At 38.1% G+C, this 22,844-nt stretch overlaps 1 long non-coding RNA gene and 1 other non-coding gene across 4 annotated transcripts in view; both read right to left on the minus strand.

The window, feature by feature from the left end:
• LOC143662132 (uncharacterized) overlaps positions 1-22,844 on the minus strand; it is a 326,678-nt gene that overhangs the window by 261,661 nt on the left and 42,173 nt on the right. The window lies entirely within an intron of this gene.
• On the minus strand, positions 17,680-17,870 carry LOC143662865 (U2 spliceosomal RNA). Its single transcript, XR_013165633.1, has one exon. It is a non-coding gene; the product is annotated as a U2 spliceosomal RNA (small nuclear RNA).

A 22,844-nucleotide genomic window follows, 5' to 3' on the forward strand; every position in this document is an offset into this window, starting at 1 on the left:
TTACTCTTAGAAACAAGCTGTTTTTTGTTTTTGCTTTTTTCTTTTGGGACTTAGACCTTATATAAGGACAGGCTACATGCATGTGTCCCAGCACAAATCTCCAGCTGAGAGCCAGCACCAGATGACAGCTATACCAATTCCAGAAATGTGAGTGAGAAAGTTTTTGAGATGACAACAGTCTCAGCTACCATAATGAGGAATGAGTCTTTTAAATCTATATCAATTTTGGGGCCACATTAAGAACTATGTCTAAAATGAGGAAATCATATAGTTTTTTTTTTTTCTTTTTTTTAATTTCCAAACTTTAAAAATTTTTATTCTAGAGAAATTAAGTTATGAGAAAGGGACAAATTTAAAGAGGTAAAAAGTCATATGCAGCAATTTGGGGACTGTGTAATGGAGAATGGAGAGTCCTAGTTCTTTTGGTTTCCTTATGGCAGAATTAGAAAGAGGAATGGAACATAAGACCCACTGGCAACTCCAGTCTCTCAAAGGTTGTATGGGGTCACAATCCTTTAAGTAAAGCCTAACTTTTGAAAGTTTGCTCATCTTAAAAGTCCAATTCACATTTCTCCTCCTTCTTAAATATTTTACATTTTCTCTCTCTCCCTGGTTAGAATTTATTACTTCCTCCTTGGTGGTCACATGCAGTTGTATTTTCTAGTAAAGGCACGGTATGTACTTGGAATTTTATAAGTATTTCATTTAATGCTCAAAACTCCCTGAGGAAGGAGTTGTTGCTTTCCCCCTTTTATAGGTGAGGTAAAGGAGACTTGGAGAAGGCTAGATACTTCCCTATGGCTATTCAATGAGTGTTGGAGCTTGTATTAGTTAGGGTTCTCTAGAGAAACAGAATCAACAGGGAACACTTGCAAATATAAAATTTATGAAAGTGTCTCACGTGACCGTAGGAACGCAGAGTCCAAAATCCACAGGGCAGGCTGCGAAGTTGATGACTCCAATGGATGGCCTGGATGAACTCCACAGGAGAGGCTCACCAGCCAAAGCAGGAATGCAACCTGTCTCCTCTGAGTCCTCCTTAAAAGGCTTCCCATGATTGGATTTAGCATCACTAATTGCAGAAGACACTCCCCTTTGGCTGATTACAAATGGAATCAGCTGTGGATGTAGCTGATGTGATCATGACCTAATCCTATGAAATGTCCTCATTGCAACAGACAGGCCAGCGCTTGCCCAATCAGATGAACAGGTACGTCAACTTACACCTGTCCCTAACCATGACAGTCCATCCCTTGTCAACTTGGCACACACACACACACACACACACACACACACACACACACATATATATATATATATATATCACCTTAGACCATACTTAATTTCGAAATGAAAACAAATAAGCACACATTTTTTTTTTTACCTGACAATACTCAACTGTCCTGCATATAACTGGAAACACATTAAATCTCTCCAGATAGCGTGCAAATCCTTGGGCAACATTCATTCTTAAACTTGATATCTTACAACTTAAATAGTATAACACAAACAAAACAGCATTACAGTCCTCGTTTCTGTAACTGATCACGTGGTCGAAGTTCATATTTATCACTACCTTCTTCCACTACCCATTCCATGTTCCCTTTCCCCTCAGCAAGCACTTCAGCTGGCCATGGTTTTTTGCCTGGTGGGGTGACCCAAACCTTCATTCCTGAAGTCTCAGAGCCATTAGTGGTCCTGCCTGGATTGTGTTGTTGCAGTTTTCCATTGATTTTAATCACAGGGCATGGTAGTACTAATACACGCCCCAGGGGATCTCCTATATTCCAAGAAAACTCTTCTTTACCTCCATTATGTAGTTGCAGTCCTACTTCCTTCTGATAGTCAGGGTCAATTACCCCAGACAATAATGTAATCCCCTTCTTGGTGTGTTGATCCAGAGGCATAAGTAGCCCAAAGTGGCCAGGTGGCAATCTTAACTTCCAGTTCAGTGGTATCACTGTTGTTTCTCCTGGAGAAAGCACACCCTGTTTTGGAACTAAAACCTGTAGACCAGCAGAACTCAGGGTAGCAGGGACAGGAAGCAAAAATTTTCCTAGCGGATCACTAGGAGTAATAGTGAGTGGCACCACACCCATTTCCACCCCTTGGTTCCTGGACCCATGGATCCTGGCTATGGGAGAAACAGCACCATACAGCGGACGCTGATTCAGAGCATACACAGCTTCCTGGAGAACATTACCCCAGCCTTTCAAGTTTTTGCCACCTAGTTGACACCGTAATTGAGTTTTCAAAAGGCCATTCCACCGTTCTATCAATCCAGCTGCTTCTGGATGATGGGGAACATGGTAAGACCAGAGAATTCCATGAGCATGTGCCCATTCCCGCACTTCATTTGCTGTGAAGTGTGTTCCTTGATCCGAAGCAATGCTATGTGGAATGCCATGATGATGGATAAGGCATTCTGTAAGCCCATGGATGGTAGTTTTGGCAGAAGCATTGCGTGCAGGGAAAGAAAACCCATATCCAGAGTATGTGTCTATTCCAGTTAGAACAAATCGCTGCCCCTTCCATGAAGGGAGTGGTCCAATGTAATCAACCTGCCACCATGTAGCTGGCTGGTCACCTCGGGGAATGGTGCCATATCGGGGGCTGAGTGTGGGTCTCTGCTGCTGGCAGATTGGGCACTCAGCAGTGGCTGTAGCCAGGTCAGCCTTGGTGAGTGGAAGCCCATGTTGCTGAGCCCATGCATAACCTCCATCCCTACCACCATGACCACTTTGTTCATGAGCCCATTGGGCAATAACAGGAGTTGCTGGGTAAAGAGGCTGACTGGTATCCACAGAACGGGTCATCTTATCCACTTGATTATTAAAATCTTCCTCTGCTGAAGTCACCCTCTGGTGTGCATTCACATGGGACACAAATATCTTCATCTTTTTAGCCCACTCAGAAAGGTCTATCCACATACTTCTTCCCCAGACCTCTTTGTCACCAATTTTCCAATTATGGTCTTTCCAAGTCCCTGACCATCCAGCCAAACCATTAGCAACAGCCCATGAGTCAGTATACAAACGCACCTCTGGCCAGTTTTCCTTCCAAGCAAAATGAACAACCAGGTGCACTGCTCAAAGTTCTGCCCACTGGGAGGATTTCCCCTCACCACTGTCCTTCAAGGACACCCCAGAAAGGGGTTGTAATGCTGCAGCTGTCCACTTTCGGGTAGTACCTGCATATCGTGCTGAACCATCTGTAAACCAGGCCCGAGTTTTCTCTTCCTCAGTCAATTCACTGTAAGGAACACCCCAAGAGGCCATAGCTCTGGTCTGGGAAAGAGAAGGTAATGTGGCAGCAGGAGTGGAAACCATGGGCATTTGTGCCACTTCTTCAGGTAACTTACTTGTGCCTTCAGGACCTGCTCTGGCTCTATCTCGTATATACCATTTCCACTTTACAATAGAGTGCTACTGTGCACGCCCAACTTTATGGCTTGGTGGGTCAGACAACACCCAACTCATGATAGGCAACTCAGGTCTCATGGTAACTTGGTGGCCCATGGTTAAGCGTTCAGTCTCTACTAAGGCCCAGTAGCAGGCCAAAAGCTGTTTCTCAAAAGGAGAGCAGTTATCTGCAGCAGATGGTAAGGCTTTGCTCCAAAATCCTAAGGGTCTGCGTTGTGATTCTCCTATTGGGGCCTGCCAAAGGCTCCAGACAGCATCTCTATTTGCCACTGACACTTCCAGCACCATTGGATCTGCTGGATCATATGGCCCAAGTGGCAGAGCAGCTTGCACAGCAGCCTGGACCTGTCGTAGAGCCTCCTCTTGTTCAGGTCCCCACTCAAAATTAGCAGCTTTTCTGGTCACTCGATAAATGGGCTGCAGTAGCACACCCAAATGAGGAATATGTTGTCGCCAAAATCCAAAAAGACCCACTAGGCGTTGTGCCTCTTTTTTGGATGTGGGAGGGGCCAGATGCAGCAATTTATCCTTCACCTTAGAAGGGATATCCCAACATGCCCCACACCACTGGACACCTAAAAATTTTACTGAGGTGGAAGGCCCCTGTATTTTTGTTGGATTTATCTCCCATCCTCTGACACGCAAATGCCTTACCAGTAAATCTAGAGTAGTTGCTACTTCTTGCTCACTAGGTTCAATCAACATGATATCATCAATATAATGGACCAGTGTGATGTCTTGTAGGAGGGAGAAACGATCAAGGTCTCTGTGAACAAGATTATGACATAGGGCTGGAGAGTTGATATACCCCTGAGGTAGGACAGTGAAAGTATATTGCTGACCTTGCCAGCTGAAAGCAAACTGTTTCTGGTGGTCCTTACTAATAGCTATTGAGAAAAAAGCATTTGCCAGATCAATAGCTGCATACCAGGTACCAGGGGATGTATTGATTTGCTCAAGCAATGATATTACATCTGGAACAGCAGCTGCAATTGGAGTTACCACCTGGTTGAGTTTACGATAATCCACTGTCATTCTCCAAGACCCATCTGTTTTCTGCACAGGCCAAATAAGAGAGTTGAACGGGGATGTGGTGGGAATCACCACCCCTGCATCTTTCAAGTCCTTAAGAGTGGCAGTAATCTCTGCAATCCCTCCAGGAATATGGTATTGCTTCTGATTTACTATTTTGCTTGGTAGGGGCAGTTCTAGTGGCTTCCACTTGGCCTTTCCCACCATAATAGCCCTCACTGCACGAGTTAGAGAACCAACGTGGGGATTCTGCCAGTTGCTCAGTATGTCTATGCCAATTATACATTCCGGAACTGGGGAAATAACTACAGGATGGGTCCGGGGGCCCACTGGACCCACTGTGAGACAGACCTGAGCTAAAACTCCATTGATCACCTGGCCTCCATAAGCCCCCACTCTGACTGGTGGTCCAGAGTGACGTTTTGGGTCCCCTGGAATTAATGTCACTTCTGAACCAGTGTCTAATAATCCCCAAAATATCTGATCATTTCCTTTTCCCCAATGCACAGTTACCCTGGTAAAAGGCTGTCGGTCTCCTTGGGGAAGACTTAGAGGAAGGTTAACAGTATAAATTTGTGGCAATGTAACAGGTTTCTCCCCCATAGGGACCTGGCCTCCCCTTCATTCAAGGGGCTCAGGGTCTGTAAACTGTTTCAAGTCTGGAAATTGGTTAAGGGGCCGTGACTCTGTGTTTTTGTAATTCAGGTTAGACTTCTGTTCCCTTGACCTAGAACTCTTTTGTTTATACAGCTCCAACAAGAATTTAGTAGACTGCCCTTCTATTATATTTCTAGGCAACCCATGATTTACTAGCCAATGCCACAAATCTCTGCGTGTCATATAATTTTGATGCCTCCTTTGAGTTTGCTGTCTATTATAATAGCCACATCTACCCTGTCTTTGGTGATTAAGTGCTGCCACCTGGCTTCTGCCAACTCGGGATCCCATCATCCCCATTGTGTTTAAGGATTCCAGCTCAGTGACAGCAGTTCCTACAGTAATATCTGACCTACAGAGAAGTGCAACCACAGAGCTCTTGAGGGATGATGGTGCTAGTCTCACAAATTTATTTCTCACTGTTCTGGTAAAAGGTGCATCCTCTGGACATTCCTGGGGTGTAAGAGCAGGCTTTGCATGATAAATCCACTCTAACATCCCAATCTCTCTAAGCCTCTGGATCCCATCATCTACATTATACCAGGGCAGTTCTGGCATTTCAACCTCAGGTAATGTTGGCCACCTTTTGATCCATGTTTCAACCAACCACCCAAACAAGCTGTTAACACCTTTTCTAACTGCTCTAGCTATAACATTGAATGCAGAATCTCTGCTTTGTGGGCCCATATCAATAAATTCAGCCTGATCCAGCCTTATATTCCTCCCACCATTATCCCACACTCTTAAAATCCATTGCCACACATATTCCCCTGATTTCTGTCTATATAAATTGGAAAACTCACACAGTTCTTTTGAAGTATAACGTACCTCCTCATGTGTGATACTTTGTACCTCACCTTTAGGGGCCTGTTGGGACTTTAGTCTAGTTATAGGTCTAGAAGAAATGAGGGGTGGTGGGGGTGGGTCATGAAAAGAATTAGAAATAGCTTCTAAGCCATTTGCTTCAGGGCATTCATTTGCAGTTTCATCTGGTGAAACAGGATTAATAACTCTAGGACTAATCCCTTCAGGAGGAGGTTGGGTGGCCAATTCCTCAAGGCAGGCTGGAGGTGGGGCGGCTATGTCCTCAGGGCAGACTATTACAGGGTTATCTAAAGAAGGCTCAGCATGGTCTAGGGTTTCAACCTCACCCCCAACATCATTATCAATCCATATGTCACCATCCCATTTTTCAGGGTCCCACTCCTTTCCAATCAATGCCCTCACTTTAATGGCAGACACCATGCAAGACTGAGATTTCAGTTTACGTTGTAAAGTTGCTACTCTAACAATAAGATTCTGAGTCTGATTTTCAGAGATCTCAAGTCTACGGCTACAGGAAATAAAATTTTCCTTCAGGATACTCATAGAAACCTCTACATCTTTCAGACGGCACTTACGCTTCTTGTTTGAAGCCTTAAGCCCATCCCTTTCACCCTTTAATGTAGACAGTGTATCTAACAACAACCAACCAACATCTCTATAACTCTTATTTCTACAAAACTCTGTAAAGGTGTCAAAAACATTATCCCGCAGAGTCTGGCTTCGTACAAGCGAAGCATTAGGAGAATCGAATGATGATATTTTGACTATCTCTTTTGCCAACTCAGTCCATGGATTGGGAGTGTCATTCTGATTATGGGAATCAGAGTCCTTAGTGTCTCTGAGCCCAGTCAGAGTAGAAAACCATTCATAAAAACCCATTTTTAAGATTCTGTTCCTTGAGAACCACTCCTGGTACCAAGATGTATTAGTTAGGGTTCTCTAGAGAAACAGAATCAACAGGGAACACTTGCAAATATAAAATTTATGAAAGTGTCTCATGTGACCGTAGGAACGCAGAGTCCAAAATCCACAGGGCAGGCTGCAAAGTCGATGACTCCAATGGATGGCCTGGCTGAACTCCACAGGAGAGGCTCACCAGCCAAAGCAGAAATGCAACCTGTCTCCTCTGAGTCCTCCTTAAAAGGCTTCCCATGTTTGGATTTAGCATCACTAATTGCAGAAGACACTCCCCTTTGGCTGATTACAAATGGAATCAGCTGTGGATGTAGCTGATGTGATCATGACCTAATCCTATGAAATGTCCTCATTGCAACAGACAGGCCAGCGCTTGCCCAATCAGATGAACAGGTACCACAACTTGGCCAAGTTGACACCTGACCCTAACCATGACAGAGCTTGTCCTTGAACCCTGTCTTTTCTGACTCCATAGCAGGGATTCAATTTACTCTACCATTCTGCTCCTTGGTTCCTATTATTTCATTAAAAAAAAAAACTGGGCAGGCCACAGTGACTCAGCAGGCAGAGTTCTTGCCTGCCAGCCCGGAGACCCGGGTCCGATTCCCAAACAACAACAAAAAAATGTCAGAACCCATAAAATGATCTAAAATCTTCCACTTCATCGTACTTAATCTTTCAGAATCTCTACATAGCATTAAATTTGTGTAGAGATTAGGTCTATCATAATGTGCCATTAGTTTCTTTTAACAAACCACAAGAAAAAAACAAATTTCTTAGTCTGATATAAAGGGCTTTGTTTTAGTTTGCTAATGCTGCCAGAATGCCGTATACCTGAAATGGAATGGTTTTTACAAAGGGGATTTATTAAATTACAAGTTTACAGTTCTAAGGGCTCAAAAATGTCCATACTTAAGGCATTCATAAAAAGACACCTTGACTCCAAAGAAAGGCTGATCTCTGTAACATGTGAAGGCATGTGGCTGGCATCTGCTGGTCCTTATTCCTGGTTCCATTGCCCTCAGTTTTGGATTTCAATGGCTTTTTCTTTAGGTGTCTGTAGGTCCTGACTTAGCTGCTCTGGGACAAAACTCTGGGTTTCATCTCTTAGCTTAGCATCTCATGAAAAAGGCACATGGTGACCTCTGCTGGGCTCTGATTCCTATCTAGCTTCTCTTGGCTTTCTCAGCTTCTGATGTCTCCTGGAACTTCTGCATTTCCAAATGTCTGCATCTAAGCTCTCTCTGTATTTGCTATCCGTGTATCTCTGTCGGCCACTTCAAATATCTGCATCTCTCAGTTCTGACTGGTCTCTTTCTCTGTAAGCTCTTTTTTTGCATGGGCAGGCACCTCCATAAGCTCTTTTGAGGACTCCAGTAAAAACTAATTAAGACCCACCTTGACAGGTGAGTATAACATTTCCATCTAATCAAAAGGTCACACCCACAATTGGGTGTGTCACGTCTCCATGGAAACAATTTAATCAAAGGTTCCACCCTCAACAATAGGTCTACCCCCACAAATGTGAATTAGGATTGAAAGAATATGGCTTTTCTGGGGTACATAAAAGTTTTAAACAAGCACAGGCCTCCATTCTTTAGCCCTAAGTTTCCCCTTCAGCCTTATCTCTCAGTGCTTGCTTACCCTGTCTCTTCCATCCAAGTAAACTTCTTGTGTCCTTAAAATTCTGTGCTTATGTACATATATGTTAATTATTCTTGGTATACTCCCTTTTATCTACTTTTTTGAGTTACTCAAGTTGCAATTCCCTATTAAAACCTATTTTACTCTTCCAGCCTACAAGTACTTCTTAGTACTCTGAAAATCTATAGTTCTTTCTGCCATTCATTTAAACTTAATACATATTTATTTTATTGATTATGTTTTGCATAATATTTTTTAATCAGATTACATGAAAACTCTTATGTTAAAATGGCTGTAGTATTAGTTTTCTGAGTGAAAGAAACCTGACAAATAAAAGAATACACTATATGATTCTAATAATATAACATTCCAGAACAGGAAAAACTAATCAACTGTTGCGAAAGACATTCAAACAGCAGTTTCTTTGATTGACTGGAAAAGGCCATGAGGGAATTGTCTGGAGTGTTACAACTCAGTAATCCATACCACCTAATACTCCACATTTTAATTATTGTAAATTTATGCCTCATAAAATTTTAAGAATAATTTTATGCCAAAAAATGAAATGCCAAAAATTAAAATATACTTTATTTTTTATTTCTTTGTTCCCTACATTTACTATGAGTCATTTTCCAAAATTGTAACTGTGGAAGTTGAAATGGTTGAAATATATCCATAGTGATTCCAATATATTCTCTGCATATATTCTCTTAAAATAAAATAAAATTACAGCCAGGATATCAAGTCCCTCATCGCCTATCTCTTTGAATATACTACTTTCTACAAAGCATGTACAGCAGAATTCAGATTCCATTAAACAATGACTCCGTTTGGTGAACTGAGGCTCTTGTAGCAAGTAGAAGGGCTTGAGCATTTCCCCAATCTATAATGTTGCCTCCTGAACAACTTAACCTTTCTATACCTCATTTTCTTACTCTTTAAAAGGAAGATAACTCTGTAAAAAATAGTTCTCAAATAGTTTTAAAGTTTTTTTGAAGTCCAGAATAGAGTCAGTAGAAAAGTGAAAATCATATCTGATAGTAACTGCTTTGGAAATAATGTAGAATTTAAATAAGATATAATAGTAAATTGTTCTAATACTGTTCTGACATGTGGAGTTCTTAATGCCAGATACATTGATAGGTTTTCCTTATCTCACTTTATTTTACATTATTTTCCTTGTGGAATTATTTTATTATTCTTCCTACATTAAGTTCAAACCAGCAACCATATTTCAAGCCTTATCATTCTGAAGCAGCTATCTTTAGTGCATTTCAGATGATATTAAGACACTAGACTGAAGTTATACTGATTTGTTATGCTGAGTTTCTTGAGATAGCCTATCTTATTGCTGATCAAAAAATGAAATTTGGATATGAAATATGAATTCTTATTAGTCCTCTCTGCAGTCACTGACTTAACGGCTAAGGTTATGTTGTAAGAATTCGAGAGTTTTGCCATGCAAAGGAGGACTCCAAGAGACGTTCTCTCATGCAACACGCAAGGGGTTTATTTACCACACATGCGTGGGGCTCACTGAACACGCAGGAACAGAGAGCCCCTAGCCTGGGTTTGGGGAAGCTTTTTAAGGGGGAGGAGGAGGGGGGTGGGGGTCAAGCATGGGTCACAGGTGCTGCTTCATGCAAGAAGCAGGTAACGATCATTTTCACAACAAGCATTTCTGGCGCAAGGAGTCATGGGGGTTGGGAGAGGCAGATAACCACCCCGGAAGGTCCCGAGTTGTTTTTCTTAGCCTGATGGGGCCCATAACTCTTTCCTTTACAATCCTTAACTCACACCAAATGCATAGTAGTGAATATAAAATGACACAAATCCTTTTGCTAGATATTTCTATCATTCAGAAGCTAAAATACATGTAAACAGCTAAATTAGGCAAGAAAAGTTAGCTACTGCTAAGTTTTATAAAATCCTTCTTTACATAAGAAAAGTTAGCTACTGTTAAGTTTTATAAAATCCTTCTTTACATAAGAAAAGTTAGCTACTGTTAAGCTTTATAAAATCCTTCTTTACCTAAGAAAAGTTAGCTACTGTTAAGCTTTATAAAATCCTTCTTTACCTAAGAAAAGTTAGCTACTGTTAAGCTTTATAAAATCCTTCTTTACAACGTCATTGTTGACAGCTGCTCAGAATGCCTCAGTGTTCTTTGTTACAAACCCATTGATACCAACACTTTTGCTTGAATACGCTGAAGGAAATTTTAAGAATAAAACATACATGTTTTCTTGATTTATGAAGTGTTCTAGAAACAATTCACTAGATTTTTGCTCTTTATAGAGAGAAACATATGCACAGAAGAACTTCTCAGGGAAAATTCGGCAAGTGAGTAGGATGAATAGCCAACACGATCTGGGTGGTCTGGCAGGAAGTATTTCATGCCATGGTCAGCTGTTTCTCAAGATGAGCTGTTAAGGGAGAATGCTCAGCATTTTAGTGCTTGCTCAGTCTTGGGGGGCAAGCCAAAATTCAGAAGCCTATGGGGAGGAAAGAAGTCTAAGTTAATTTGGCCAAGCTAAGTTAATGGGCAAGTAAATGCGCAAGCAGTTGTAACAAACTGGTTGTTAATTTGCTAGAAACCCTATTTTTAAATCAAATTGAATTCCAGTCAACAAACACTTTTGAGTGCTTACCATGAACAAGACTGTGAAAAATGACAAATTATGTTCAAAATAATCTTGTTACCCATAACCTTCTCTCTTTCTTTGGTATTGACCACTGGGAACTTTCTGTTCTACTGTACCTTTATTGTACTTGTTTCCTATAACTTGGAACACTTTAATGAATGACTGATGGCAAGGCAATAGAAATAAACCCAGTCGTAAGTTCACTAAAAGTGCCTATAGGTAGTGGTAGATATTCTCTGCTAGGGAGTCCATTTTTCATGAGTGGATTTAGAAATAATTTATGGCAAAAAGATATCATGGAGTGTGAGTGTGTGTGTGTGTGTGTGTGTGTGTGTGTATGTGTTTGTGTGTGTGTGTTTCATGTATTGAGATGGTGCTGAAAGGGTCAATTAGCAAGAGGCAAAGTTTCCTGGCAAGTAGTCTACGGTTGGTTGAGTGCCTTCCTCAGAACACAAGTTGGGTACTCCATAAATAGAAATAAAGACTAAACTTACAAATTTGAAACCAAAGAAATGACAGGAAAAAACAACAGCAAGAGGCCTTACTCCTTTTAAAGTGTAAGAAAACGAGGTATAGAAAGGTTAGGTTGTTCAGGAGGCAACATTATAGATCATGTTATGCAAGCCGTTTTACTCTTTGAACATCAGGGCTAGCATCTCCAGAATAATGAAGGTATTTGATGAATGTTAGTTTATTTTTTAGTTTGTTTTGAATTCTAACAAACTATGATCATCATTGATCACAATAAAGTTGCATATTAAATTTCATTTACCTTTGCAGAGATATGAGAAAATGTAAATTTCAACATTTTATTTGGTTAAATATAATAATAGTCAAATATTATATGTGATTATCAAATAAATGCTATAGATATTTATGTAATGGTAGTTAATAGAAGAGTGAGAACACTTGCAAAAAACATGAGAAAAATGCAACATTCTATTCAAATTTTCAATTTTTTCCCCTTTGAAACACATTAGGCAAACTTATTTTTTGTGGTTTGGAAGTTAGTGTATCAGGAAAAAGCAACTCATGGACTGACGATTTTTTGTTTGGAGGAACTTTAAATGAATCACTTATGAAGGTATTTTCTCAAGCTAATCTATTTGTTTATTCATGAGAATTGGGTCTGAAATATATGATCACCTGGCATGCATGCATAGATGCAGTTTTTATCAATATTTATACTATTTAAATTTACCACAGGGTGATATAATGTTTGACTATGAATCGTGGCTTTTGGGTAATAATAATGTCAACTTTCAAAACCTGAGAAAATGAAAAATAAAACTTGATAACTTGATAGGTTTTTTTTATGTTATCAGAGACAAATGGTAGTTAATAATTAACTCAGCCCCATATTGAACCAAACTTCTTAGTATATTTAATAGAATCTATTCAAATCTATCAGAGAAAATGTAAAATTTACAATGCAATGCAATAAAATAAACTGCAAATACAATTCATTTATCTGTAAATATTAACTGTAATTGCATAAACTGTAAATGTAAATACAATTATACAACTCATTAATATGCAGGTGTCTCTTAAAGTGGCCTTAAAGCATGACATATTCAAAGTAGGATATAGTCATTATATCTGAACTAAGAATTAGAGTGTGAGTAGCCATGAAAAGTGGTAGCACATTAATCTATATTTTAAAGAGAAAGGCTCACATGTGGAGAGAGCATTTTGGTATTAGAGAAGGTAGGCATTACATGATTTGCTATGAACCAACAAATAGGATTAATCCCTACCTATCTATCAGGAAGACGGATGGCCCCTTTTAGCTAGTTAATGCAGGGTCCTTTCAAGTATCTGATCTCTTTGTAATGTGCATTTTATGGCTCAATAATTTTCCAAGGTTACTCTATTTATGTTGGAGAGTAATTTGCCAATTCAACCACTGTTGCTTGGATCTTCAACTACAAGTTCATATTTATTATGATATGTAATGAATGTCCTGTCACTACTGAGTGAGGCCCAAAACATTTACTGTAGTAACTGCAAGACAGTAAAAAATTTTCCCAAACCTTCTTTGGAGTTAAAATATAAATGAGCTTACATTCACATCTGTTGTCATCTCATTCTTATATTTATGTACAGAATTTCCAAGATCTTCATTCTGTTCTTTGTTAACAATTGATGAAATAGACCCAGTAACTTTCAGAATTTTTGCTGTTCTATAAATATATTTGGTCTAAAGAGGAAGAAAGAGCTAAAATATAGCTAACATCTGTTAGTGCTTCCTGTGTACTGGGTACTGTATCAGATATATTATTCCCTTTATTCATAAAACATCCTCAAACTGTACTACATTAGTCTCTCTAGGAGGCAAGGGTAATCTGTCTTTTAGAGGAAATGTAATGAATATATTCATTTCTCAAATACAAGGAATTTCCATACCTAAAATGCAAAGATGTCTTAATTTCAGTCTGAGTAGTAATATTAGACAATGTACAAATCCAGTAGAACATGCAGGGATGGTGTTCCCTAGAATTCCACAGTATTTACAAAATGCTCTTGAGTATCTAGCACCATTAATTGTAGTTGGGTGTCAAGAGATCCTCTAGAATGCATGGAAGTGAGATGGCACCACGTATAGGCCAGAGCAGTTCAAGAAATCTAGAGAGGGACAGATATACAAAGGATGGCAAGGTAGAGAGGAGAAAAAGGCATGTAGAGGGAGCAGGGCTGGTAGCCTGCCATCACCAGCTGTTCTCCAAAGAAGACCCCAGGCCTTTTCAGGAGATAGGGATTCTCACTCTTCCACACTGAAGCTGGGTTGGGATTATGACTAGCTTCAACTGATACAAGGTGATAGTAGGAGCACTGGGTCCATTGTGAGTCAGCATCTTAAACAGGCCTGGCAGTTTCTGTCTGTGTGCTTTGGGGAGACCTGAGCCTCCATGTAAGGGGTCTGACTACCCTGCTGGAAAGGCCACTTGGGACAGGGAGAAACCCTGAGGCTATGTGTAAAATATATTCCTCCATGAGTATGAAAGAACTTATGAATTCTATATCCTGAAATAATTAAATTGCCCTATTACTGGTTTGAAAGGATGCATGTACCCTATAAAAGCCATGTTTTAATCAAAATCTCATTTCATAAAGGCAGAATAATCCCTATTCAATACTATATGTTTGAAACTGTAATCAGATCATCTCCCTGGAGATGTGACTTCATCAAGAGTGGTTGTTAAACTGGATTAGGTGATGACATGTCTCCACCCACTTGGGTGGTTCTTGATAAGTTTCTGGAGTCCTATAAATGAAGAAACATTTTAGAGAATGAAGGAGATTCAGAGAGAGCAGAGAATGCTGCAGCACCACGAAGTAGAGAGTCCATTCAACAGCGCTTTGGAGATGAAGAAGGAAAACACCTCCCGCGGAGCTTCATGAAACTAGTAGCCAGGAGAGAAAGCTAGCAGATGACACCTTTTTCGCCATGTGCCCTTCCAGCCAAGAGAGAAACCCAGACCCTGTTCACCATGTGCCTTCTCACTTGAGAGAGAAACTGTGAACTTCATCAACCTTCTAGAATCAAGGTATCTTTCCCTGGGTGCCTGTGATTGGACATTTCTATAGACTTGTTTAATTGGGACATTTTCTCAGCCTTAGAACTGTACACTAGCAACTTATTAAATTCCCCTTTTTAAAAGCCATTCCATTTCTGGTATATTGCATTCTGACACCTAGCAAACTAGAACACCCTAAAGTGTATTTATGCTTATTTATACCACCAACAATTGAGTGTAACTTTCTCATCACTTTATAAATATATAAAATGCATTCTTAAATATGCTTGTGTGAATTGTCCATATTCATTTTTTGCTTCTACTGAATTAGTAGTATTTCTCTTGCTGGTTTCCAAGACTTCACATATTTTTATTGCAGTAACACATATAGCATTTTTTTTTCAAAAGTCTTTTCTTTTTTTCTGAAGTGTACAATTCAGTAGTATTAATTCTTTCAAAATGTTGTGTTAATATGACCCTTATCTATTACCAAAACTTTCACCTCAAACAGAAACTCTGTACCCATTAAGCAATAACTTCCATTCCCCCTCCTCCCAGTTCCAGGTAACTTCTAACCACTTTTCTTCTTTATAAATTTGCTAATTCTAGATACTTCATATAAGTATAATCATACAGTATTTGTTCTTTTGTGTCTGGCTTGTTTCACTGAACAAAATATTTTTAAGTTTCTAACATGTTGTACCATGTATCAGAACTTCATTTCTTTCTATGGCTGAATAATAATTGATTGTGTATATAATAGTTCCTCATATGTTAAAAATATGTGTATGTACATATGTATCTATCTATCATCTATTTGTCTATCCTTTGTCATGTTATAAATATGTTTACTAGTCTTTTATTTGTCTTTTGAATACTTCAGGGTACATTTGCAAAGCAGAATTTTTTAATAGTTCAACTTATCAATTCATCCCTCTATAAAATTTTGGCTCTCTGCCTTTCTTAGAAAATTTAGCCTCACTCTGAATTAAAAAGGAAAAAAATCTACCATGCTTCCATCAGTATTTTTATACTTTTATATTTTACAAGAAAAACTTTGACATATCTTATGGGTTGTTTATGTATATATGGTTTAAGGTAAATATCTGTATTTTCCCATATGGTTATTAATTACGTCAAATTCAATTATTAAGCAATGTGGGTTTGGGAGGAGTGGGAGGACATGTTACAACTATTTAAGGAAATGTTTCATTGAGAAAATATGACATAGTCATATAATATATTCATATTCTTACCTTACAATGTATACAAGGATAACTAAATCACACTTAAGTTACTAAGCATAAATTAATATATATCTAAATGACACCATATAAGTGTTTAGATGACTATCCTTATAAACTTGGCTTGGGGGAAGTCTTTACAACTAATAATTTTTGAAAGAAATGTTTTCAATTAAAAAAAATATTTTCTCAGAAGCTAGTAGGAAAATCACTGCAAAAATATTGTAAATATTTAGAAGAGACAGTGTGATACACTTAAGGACATAAGGAATCACTATCCACTTCCCTATCTACCACCACCAACAGTAGGTGATGGGCGAGTCATGGCTGGATACAAAAGCCTGTTCCTCTGCCTGAAGGGGAAATAACCCTGCAGGTTTTTTTCTGCCCTAGAGGAATCCCAGAAAGGGTCAGCAAACTATAGCCCAAGGGCCAAATCCAGCTTGTTTTTGTAAACAGAGCATTGCTGGAACACAGCCACATCCATTCATTTATGTATCATCCATAGTTAATGGACCGAATATTTGACAAGTGGTGACAAAGATCACACTTTGTCTTCAAACTGAAAATATTTACTCCTTGGTTTTAGACTGAAAAACTTTGCTGATCCCTGTCTAGCAGAGCCTACTGGTGGTTTTATTTATTGATTTAGTTCATCTATTAATTGGGCAATTGCCTTCTGGGCTTAATAAGTATAACAAGTTGTAAGAGATAATTCTGGCTTTTGGACAGTTTGCAGTCTAAAATAGGACAAACGCACATGAAGATAAACTCAAAGCTCAACCAGCATTGGGATCACCTCTCGCCTTCTCAACACTCTATTTCCAGATCTAGCCATTACTCAGCATACAATAAATAACCATATATCTGTTGAGTTAAATCCCAAGAAGCATATTTTTAAAATATTTTATTAGATAAATTATCAGTTTACACAACAATCGTGCAAAAACATACAGGATTCCCATATACCCCATTATTAACAATTGGCATTGGTATGGTACATTTGATATAATTGATGAAAGCACATTTTTATAATTGCACTATTAATTATAGTCCATGATTTAACTTAGGGTACACTGTTTGTGAAGGGAAGTTTCATGGATTTTTAAGCATTTTTTGTTCTATTACTAAATATACAATCTAAGATATTCTGCAACAATCACCTAAGCACCTAAGAAGCATATTAAGTAAAATATTGTTGCATATTCAGTAAATAAGTTTGATGTGTTTGAGAAGCTTCAAAGAGGGGTAATGTTTTGAGCTGGACTCTTGAAGAGAAGGGAATATTTTAAATGGAGATGAGTGAGGATGACCCATCATACAAAAGAGGCAAAATGAAATAAAATACAAGGGTGAGTTATGCATGTGGTGGGTCTGCACACCAATCATGGAGTAGTTTTTTTTTTTTTCAAGCATCCTCTTCCTCCTTTTCTCTCTCTTCCCCTTCTTCCTTCCCTTCTTTTCTTCCTCCTTCTCCTAATCAAGAGTTTTAGAAACTTTAACCATAGAAAAACATTTGGAGAAAATTTATGCTCAGTTTACAGAAGACTTTAATAGTAGGCTAAGAAATTTTTATTTTGTAGTCATGGAGGGGGATGTTAAAATGTTTGATACAAGGAAACCGTAAATCCCATAACCAAATGAACTTTCAGAATAAACTTTATAACCACAGGTTAGCTTACTCATGAAAGAACTTCTTGATGAAATCAGGCAACAATTACTCTTGAACTTATATTCTTTTTTTTTTCTTCTGATTTTTCATATGTTTATTATTTCCCCGAAGTGGTGCACTGTTCCTAGAAGTACTGCAATACCAAGTTGATGCATGGAGTGGACAGAGCAAGCTTCTATTCCATCTCTTAACTCCAAAAATCCGTTTAATATATTGTCCTCAGATAGAGGACGTATCAGATATTAAACTGATAAGAACAGACACTACTCCTGATTTTAGCCAAAAGGCCGAGAAGCTATTTTGAACTTATTCTTGATTAGATTATAACATAGTAAATCCATGCCCATATACGTGTTAATACCCATTGAATAATGTATACCAGCAACCACTTCATAGTAATTTTTTTGCATTTGCCTTGAGGCAAAAAAAGGTCAGTTACTAATTCTTTTTCCTTTCTCATAAATATGTATGCAATATATATATATATGTGTGTGTGTGTGTGTGTGTGTGTGTGTATAATAACTTTTATACTCTTCTTGAAAATACAAAACTCACTGGATGCATTGCTGGGCAGTTGACAAATTTATACATTTTCTTTTTAATCAGCCTATGTCAGCATTGTCTCAGGAGAATATGGTTAGAAAATTACCTGGAAACTTGCTTAGCATAAATGTGATGTTTACTCCTACAGTCAAATTCATCATTAAAATTTAGGATAAAATTCAGTATAAGTCATTTTAAGAGGAAAGTCTCTTAGGAAAAAAAGGAGGAAGATAAGTGTCAAGGGCGAGCATTACCAAAAAATAAATCCTCAGTCCCCAAGACCCCTAGTTTCTCTGTTTCCATTGATGCACAGTCTAAGTAACCTTGTTTGACTCTCTCCTGGTGGGATATAGATTTTTTGCTTCTGTAAAGTGGGAAATGATAGAACAGTTAATAGAGTTTAACAATGATCTGGCTGTTTATAAATCATAAATATATAAAAGAATGAAAAATAGTTAACCACAATGGATTATAGAAATAGGAAGTTAGCCAAAAATGCGAACACATAGTGGAAAAATATTGTTGGAACACAGAAGTTTATGATTGCTGTTCGCTAGATTGGAATGAAGATCAGATAAACAGGAAGTTACACCGAGATAATGCCGTGAAATTCACAGACTAAACCAAGTTTTATGTATCTTTATAAAAATCATTTCTCTTGTAGGTCAAAAACCTAGTGTGGGCCCAATGTTGAGGTGCTGTCATATCAGAGATATAAGACACTGATAAGTACTAAAATATTATTTTAACGGATATAGAAGACTTCACAAAGAAACAGCTTTGTGGGTCTTTGTTATCGGCAGGAGGGAATTATAAGTTTATGCTTGCAAGGTTTCAATAGGTCTGCATTTTGCTATTTAAGATTCAATGAAGCTGATTCTAAAGGTGAACTGAATGTTAGAAGAAAGACTGATAATTATAACAGAAAATCTCAGGTAAGGACACTTGCTGAAATCGGGCATGTGTTTTAGTTTGGTTCTTCCTGGAAAACTAGAAATCTCATGAGTTATTGATCTCATAAGAGAATGTTTGTCATGAAATTCAGCCTTTTGTCTTATGAGTTTAATCAGGAACAAGAACAGAGTAATGATTCCGAATAGCTATGTTTTAGTTAAATTAGAGTGATAGCTCTATTATTTCAGTTACCCAAGAAGATAGTAGTGATTATCTGGACAGGGTCTCTGGGATGAAAACTTCCCTTGTATTCTAATATTCCTGTGGGAGAGTTTTTTTTAGAAGTTTTGACTATTGCTTGTTTCTGTCATTCCAGTAACTAAGAGATAACCTGGCACACAGTAGGAGCTCAATATATATATATATATATATATATATATATATATATATATATATATATATATATATATATATATAATCAATGAATGGCATAGTCACTTCTAAATTAAAGTGGAATTTAAAGGGAGTTTGAGGTGGTTTTACAGGAAAAGAGCAATGAAAATTTTTCTCAATAAAATAGCAGCAAGAAGTCCTATATCCAAATGACTATACTGTGTCAAGCTCTAAATTTGTTAACTATTTCAGGGGGAATCAGATAGCCCACATGTTTCTCAAAATTCAAGTGCAAATGATTTAGGCTGGCTTAGACAAAAGTAATCTAATGTTTTGGACATCTTAGAATATTTTATGCCTTTCTCCTCTAGTGGTCATAACTCTTACAGATCGCTTATTTCTAATGCTATTAGCCAGAGGCAAAATTGAATAGTAAAAAGTAATTTGTGGAAGTCAGGCCTGTTTTACAGGGTCCTGGGTTAATGTGAACCATTAAGAACAAGTGTGTTAAATATTCACTTGCCAGTTTTTTCCTTTCTTTTTTCTTCAGCATATTTTCCTTTTCCTTTTTTGTTTTTAGCTTCATGATGTATCTTAAAATCTTTTGGTATATGGCATGAGATGAGGTATTAACCTGATTATGTTCCCTAAATAATAATATATTAGGCAATGTGGTGCTTTTCATATACATGCATGTATATGAAATATGTATATATGTATTTTGTACCTTTACCAAAAATTCCATTCCTTAATTGTGAAGAAGGCAGAAGGCAGACTTGTTATATGATGACTTCATTTTGTGTATGTCCTTGATGCATCCATTTAGTCCTTGACACATAGTAAAATGTTTTCTTGAGGTGTTCTGAGTAATGGTAGGGGGAAGAGGGTGATTGCAGCCATTCCTGACCTCTGGCACCACAAATGAAACCATTCTATGCAGCTGCCCACCTAAGATAGAATTCTTTGCCAATACTATGTGTTAATATCATTAAGTGGAAATGGACAAATGTAGCTTTATGCTGCTGACATCTCCAAATGAACCTATCTCTTTCATACTGATGGGAATTCCTTTCCCTCTTCATTATCCTGACTCCTAAATGTAAGAATTTTCAAAGCTTTGGTGCAACATAAGCCCCTATTTCCAATAAGTTACCAAATCATGTCTCTATTCACCATATCTTTTGGGTCCAGTTCCTCTCCTCTGTCCCATTTCCCAATACCATTCTAGATAACTGGATCTCTGAACTCCTCCCCACCCCTGCAAATGGTCTTCCTTTCTGCTATTTTATCCCCTCTAATGTATCTAAAACTGTTGCTCTGAATGTATCAGACTGTTGCTCTGAATCATTACTCTGTTCTTGTTCCTGATTAAATCATAAAACAAAGGCTGGGTTTCATGACAAAATATTCTCATTACAAGATCAATAACTCACGAGATTTCTAAATTTCCAGGAAGCACTGAACAAAAATCCATGCCCAATTTTAGCAAGTGTCCTTAGCTGAGATTTTCTGTTAGAATTACCGTATCTATTTCAGCTTTAGTTTCCCTTTTTTGCCTCTTTGTAAGAATTTGCTGTTAAGTCTAGAATTCTTTTTACAAACTGGCAGATTAAAAAAAAAAACTGTGATTAAAATTTACAAGCAGATTCATCCTCCTAAGTAAATTAAATCTAAATATAAAATAGAACTTACTTTTTTTTTGTATGCTGTATAGCAGGGTCACATTTCATTATTTTTCCATCTGAGTTTCCCATTATTGCAGTACCATTTGTTGAATTTTTCTTTGTTTTTTTTGTTTGCTTTGCTTATTTGTTTGTTTTTTGGGAAGTACATGGACCAGGAATTGAACCCAGGTCTCCCACATGGCAGGCAAGAATTCTACCTCTGAACTACCCTTGAGCCCTCCAGAATTTACTTTTAAGGTAAACTATTGATTTTTATTTTCAGCAAATGACAATATACAAGTTGTCATTTTCTCAGTGATGTGAGTTATTTCTTGAATAGTGAAGTAAATTTTAGGAGGTTGTCTTCAATTTAGTAAACCACTCTGCTTAATAATGGAAAAACTCTTAGCATAGTCAAGCCACTGCAGAGATTTTAATGCTGGTGACAAGAAAGCTACAATGGCATAGTTCTACAATTCTTTATATTATAACGCCTCTACTAGTCATATATGTTCTACTGAACATTCTCCTTTGGCTGCTCTAGATCCACTCTCCAACCTAACCTTTATAGATTTCATCAACTGGGCCCCTTTGCCGTGTCCTTCTGGTTGGGTTCAGCCAAGGTGAGGTACTAACCAGGAGATCAAGGGAGGGAGAAGAGAGATTAGGGAGTTTATTCTCCCAGTTCTCTCCTTCTGTAATGAGTGGTAGTATAACTATTAGAGAAGGAGAGTAGAAATACAGCAGTAGTACAGTACAGCAGTGATTGAGTTTTTATCCCCAAGACCTCAGCTCCTGTAGAGTAAGCATCTCCTACTGCCATATGTGTCACTGGGTTCTAAAGGCATTCAGCACTTATCACAGCTCCATTGCAATCACAAGCTTCACCATTCACTGCTGGCCTCCATTAATTCTGTTCAAGTTTTAAAATATTCTCTTTATTAAACATTATTTAGTTGCAATTTTATCATTTTTTAAAAATTTGCCATCTGTTTCTTGCCTGGGCCTGACCAATACATCCAAGCTCTTGTTTGCCTGAGCAGGAAAAACAGGTGAAATCTTTGTTTGTACATCTACCCTCAACCCTTTCTGGCTGCAAAAAGTCATGAACTTCACCTCACATGGGAGAAGAGTTAGAAAAAAGGTACCTGGATTAAATCCATGATGTGATGTATTTTAAAACTTACTTAACTTAAAATATACCAAATGTAATAGATTAGTCTCTTGTATCTTGATATAGCTGAGATGGCCTAATAATTGCTCTAAGGGCAATACAAAACTCTTGTGTGATGGCGAGTTTCTACTGTCCACCATAAATAGAAGGAACTGATTCTAGGAAAGGAAATGAGAACTTGGGAAATGAGCCTTAGACAAGGGTGAAGGAGAAACACTGTCTATTTTCTGAGACATTATGTCTGCTCTGTCTAGATTATAGGGCATGATGAATCCTGTGAACTTCTTAAAGAGATGTAAGTTGAGCTTGCAAAAAGTGAAGTGTTAGACAGGAAGACAGAACTGGAAAGTACAAATGATGCTATTTCAAACAGCAAAAGTGCTCTATGTAATACCTGCTTGGGTTAACAAGATTTTACCAAAAGTTAGGCTGATGCAATGGTCTGGACATTCTAGGCCTAGCTGGGTGCCTTAAAGTACTGGTGGCTCAGTTATGGCAACTAAACAATAACTATGTTCAGGAAAGATTAATTTCCAGAGGTTCATCATCAAACAAGCAGCAATAAAAGCAAATAAACAGCAGGAAACTGGTTCTTAGTCTACCTT

This window comes from Tamandua tetradactyla, chromosome 18 (assembly GCF_023851605.1).
Source record: "Tamandua tetradactyla isolate mTamTet1 chromosome 18, mTamTet1.pri, whole genome shotgun sequence".
NCBI lineage: Eukaryota > Metazoa > Chordata > Mammalia > Pilosa > Myrmecophagidae > Tamandua > Tamandua tetradactyla.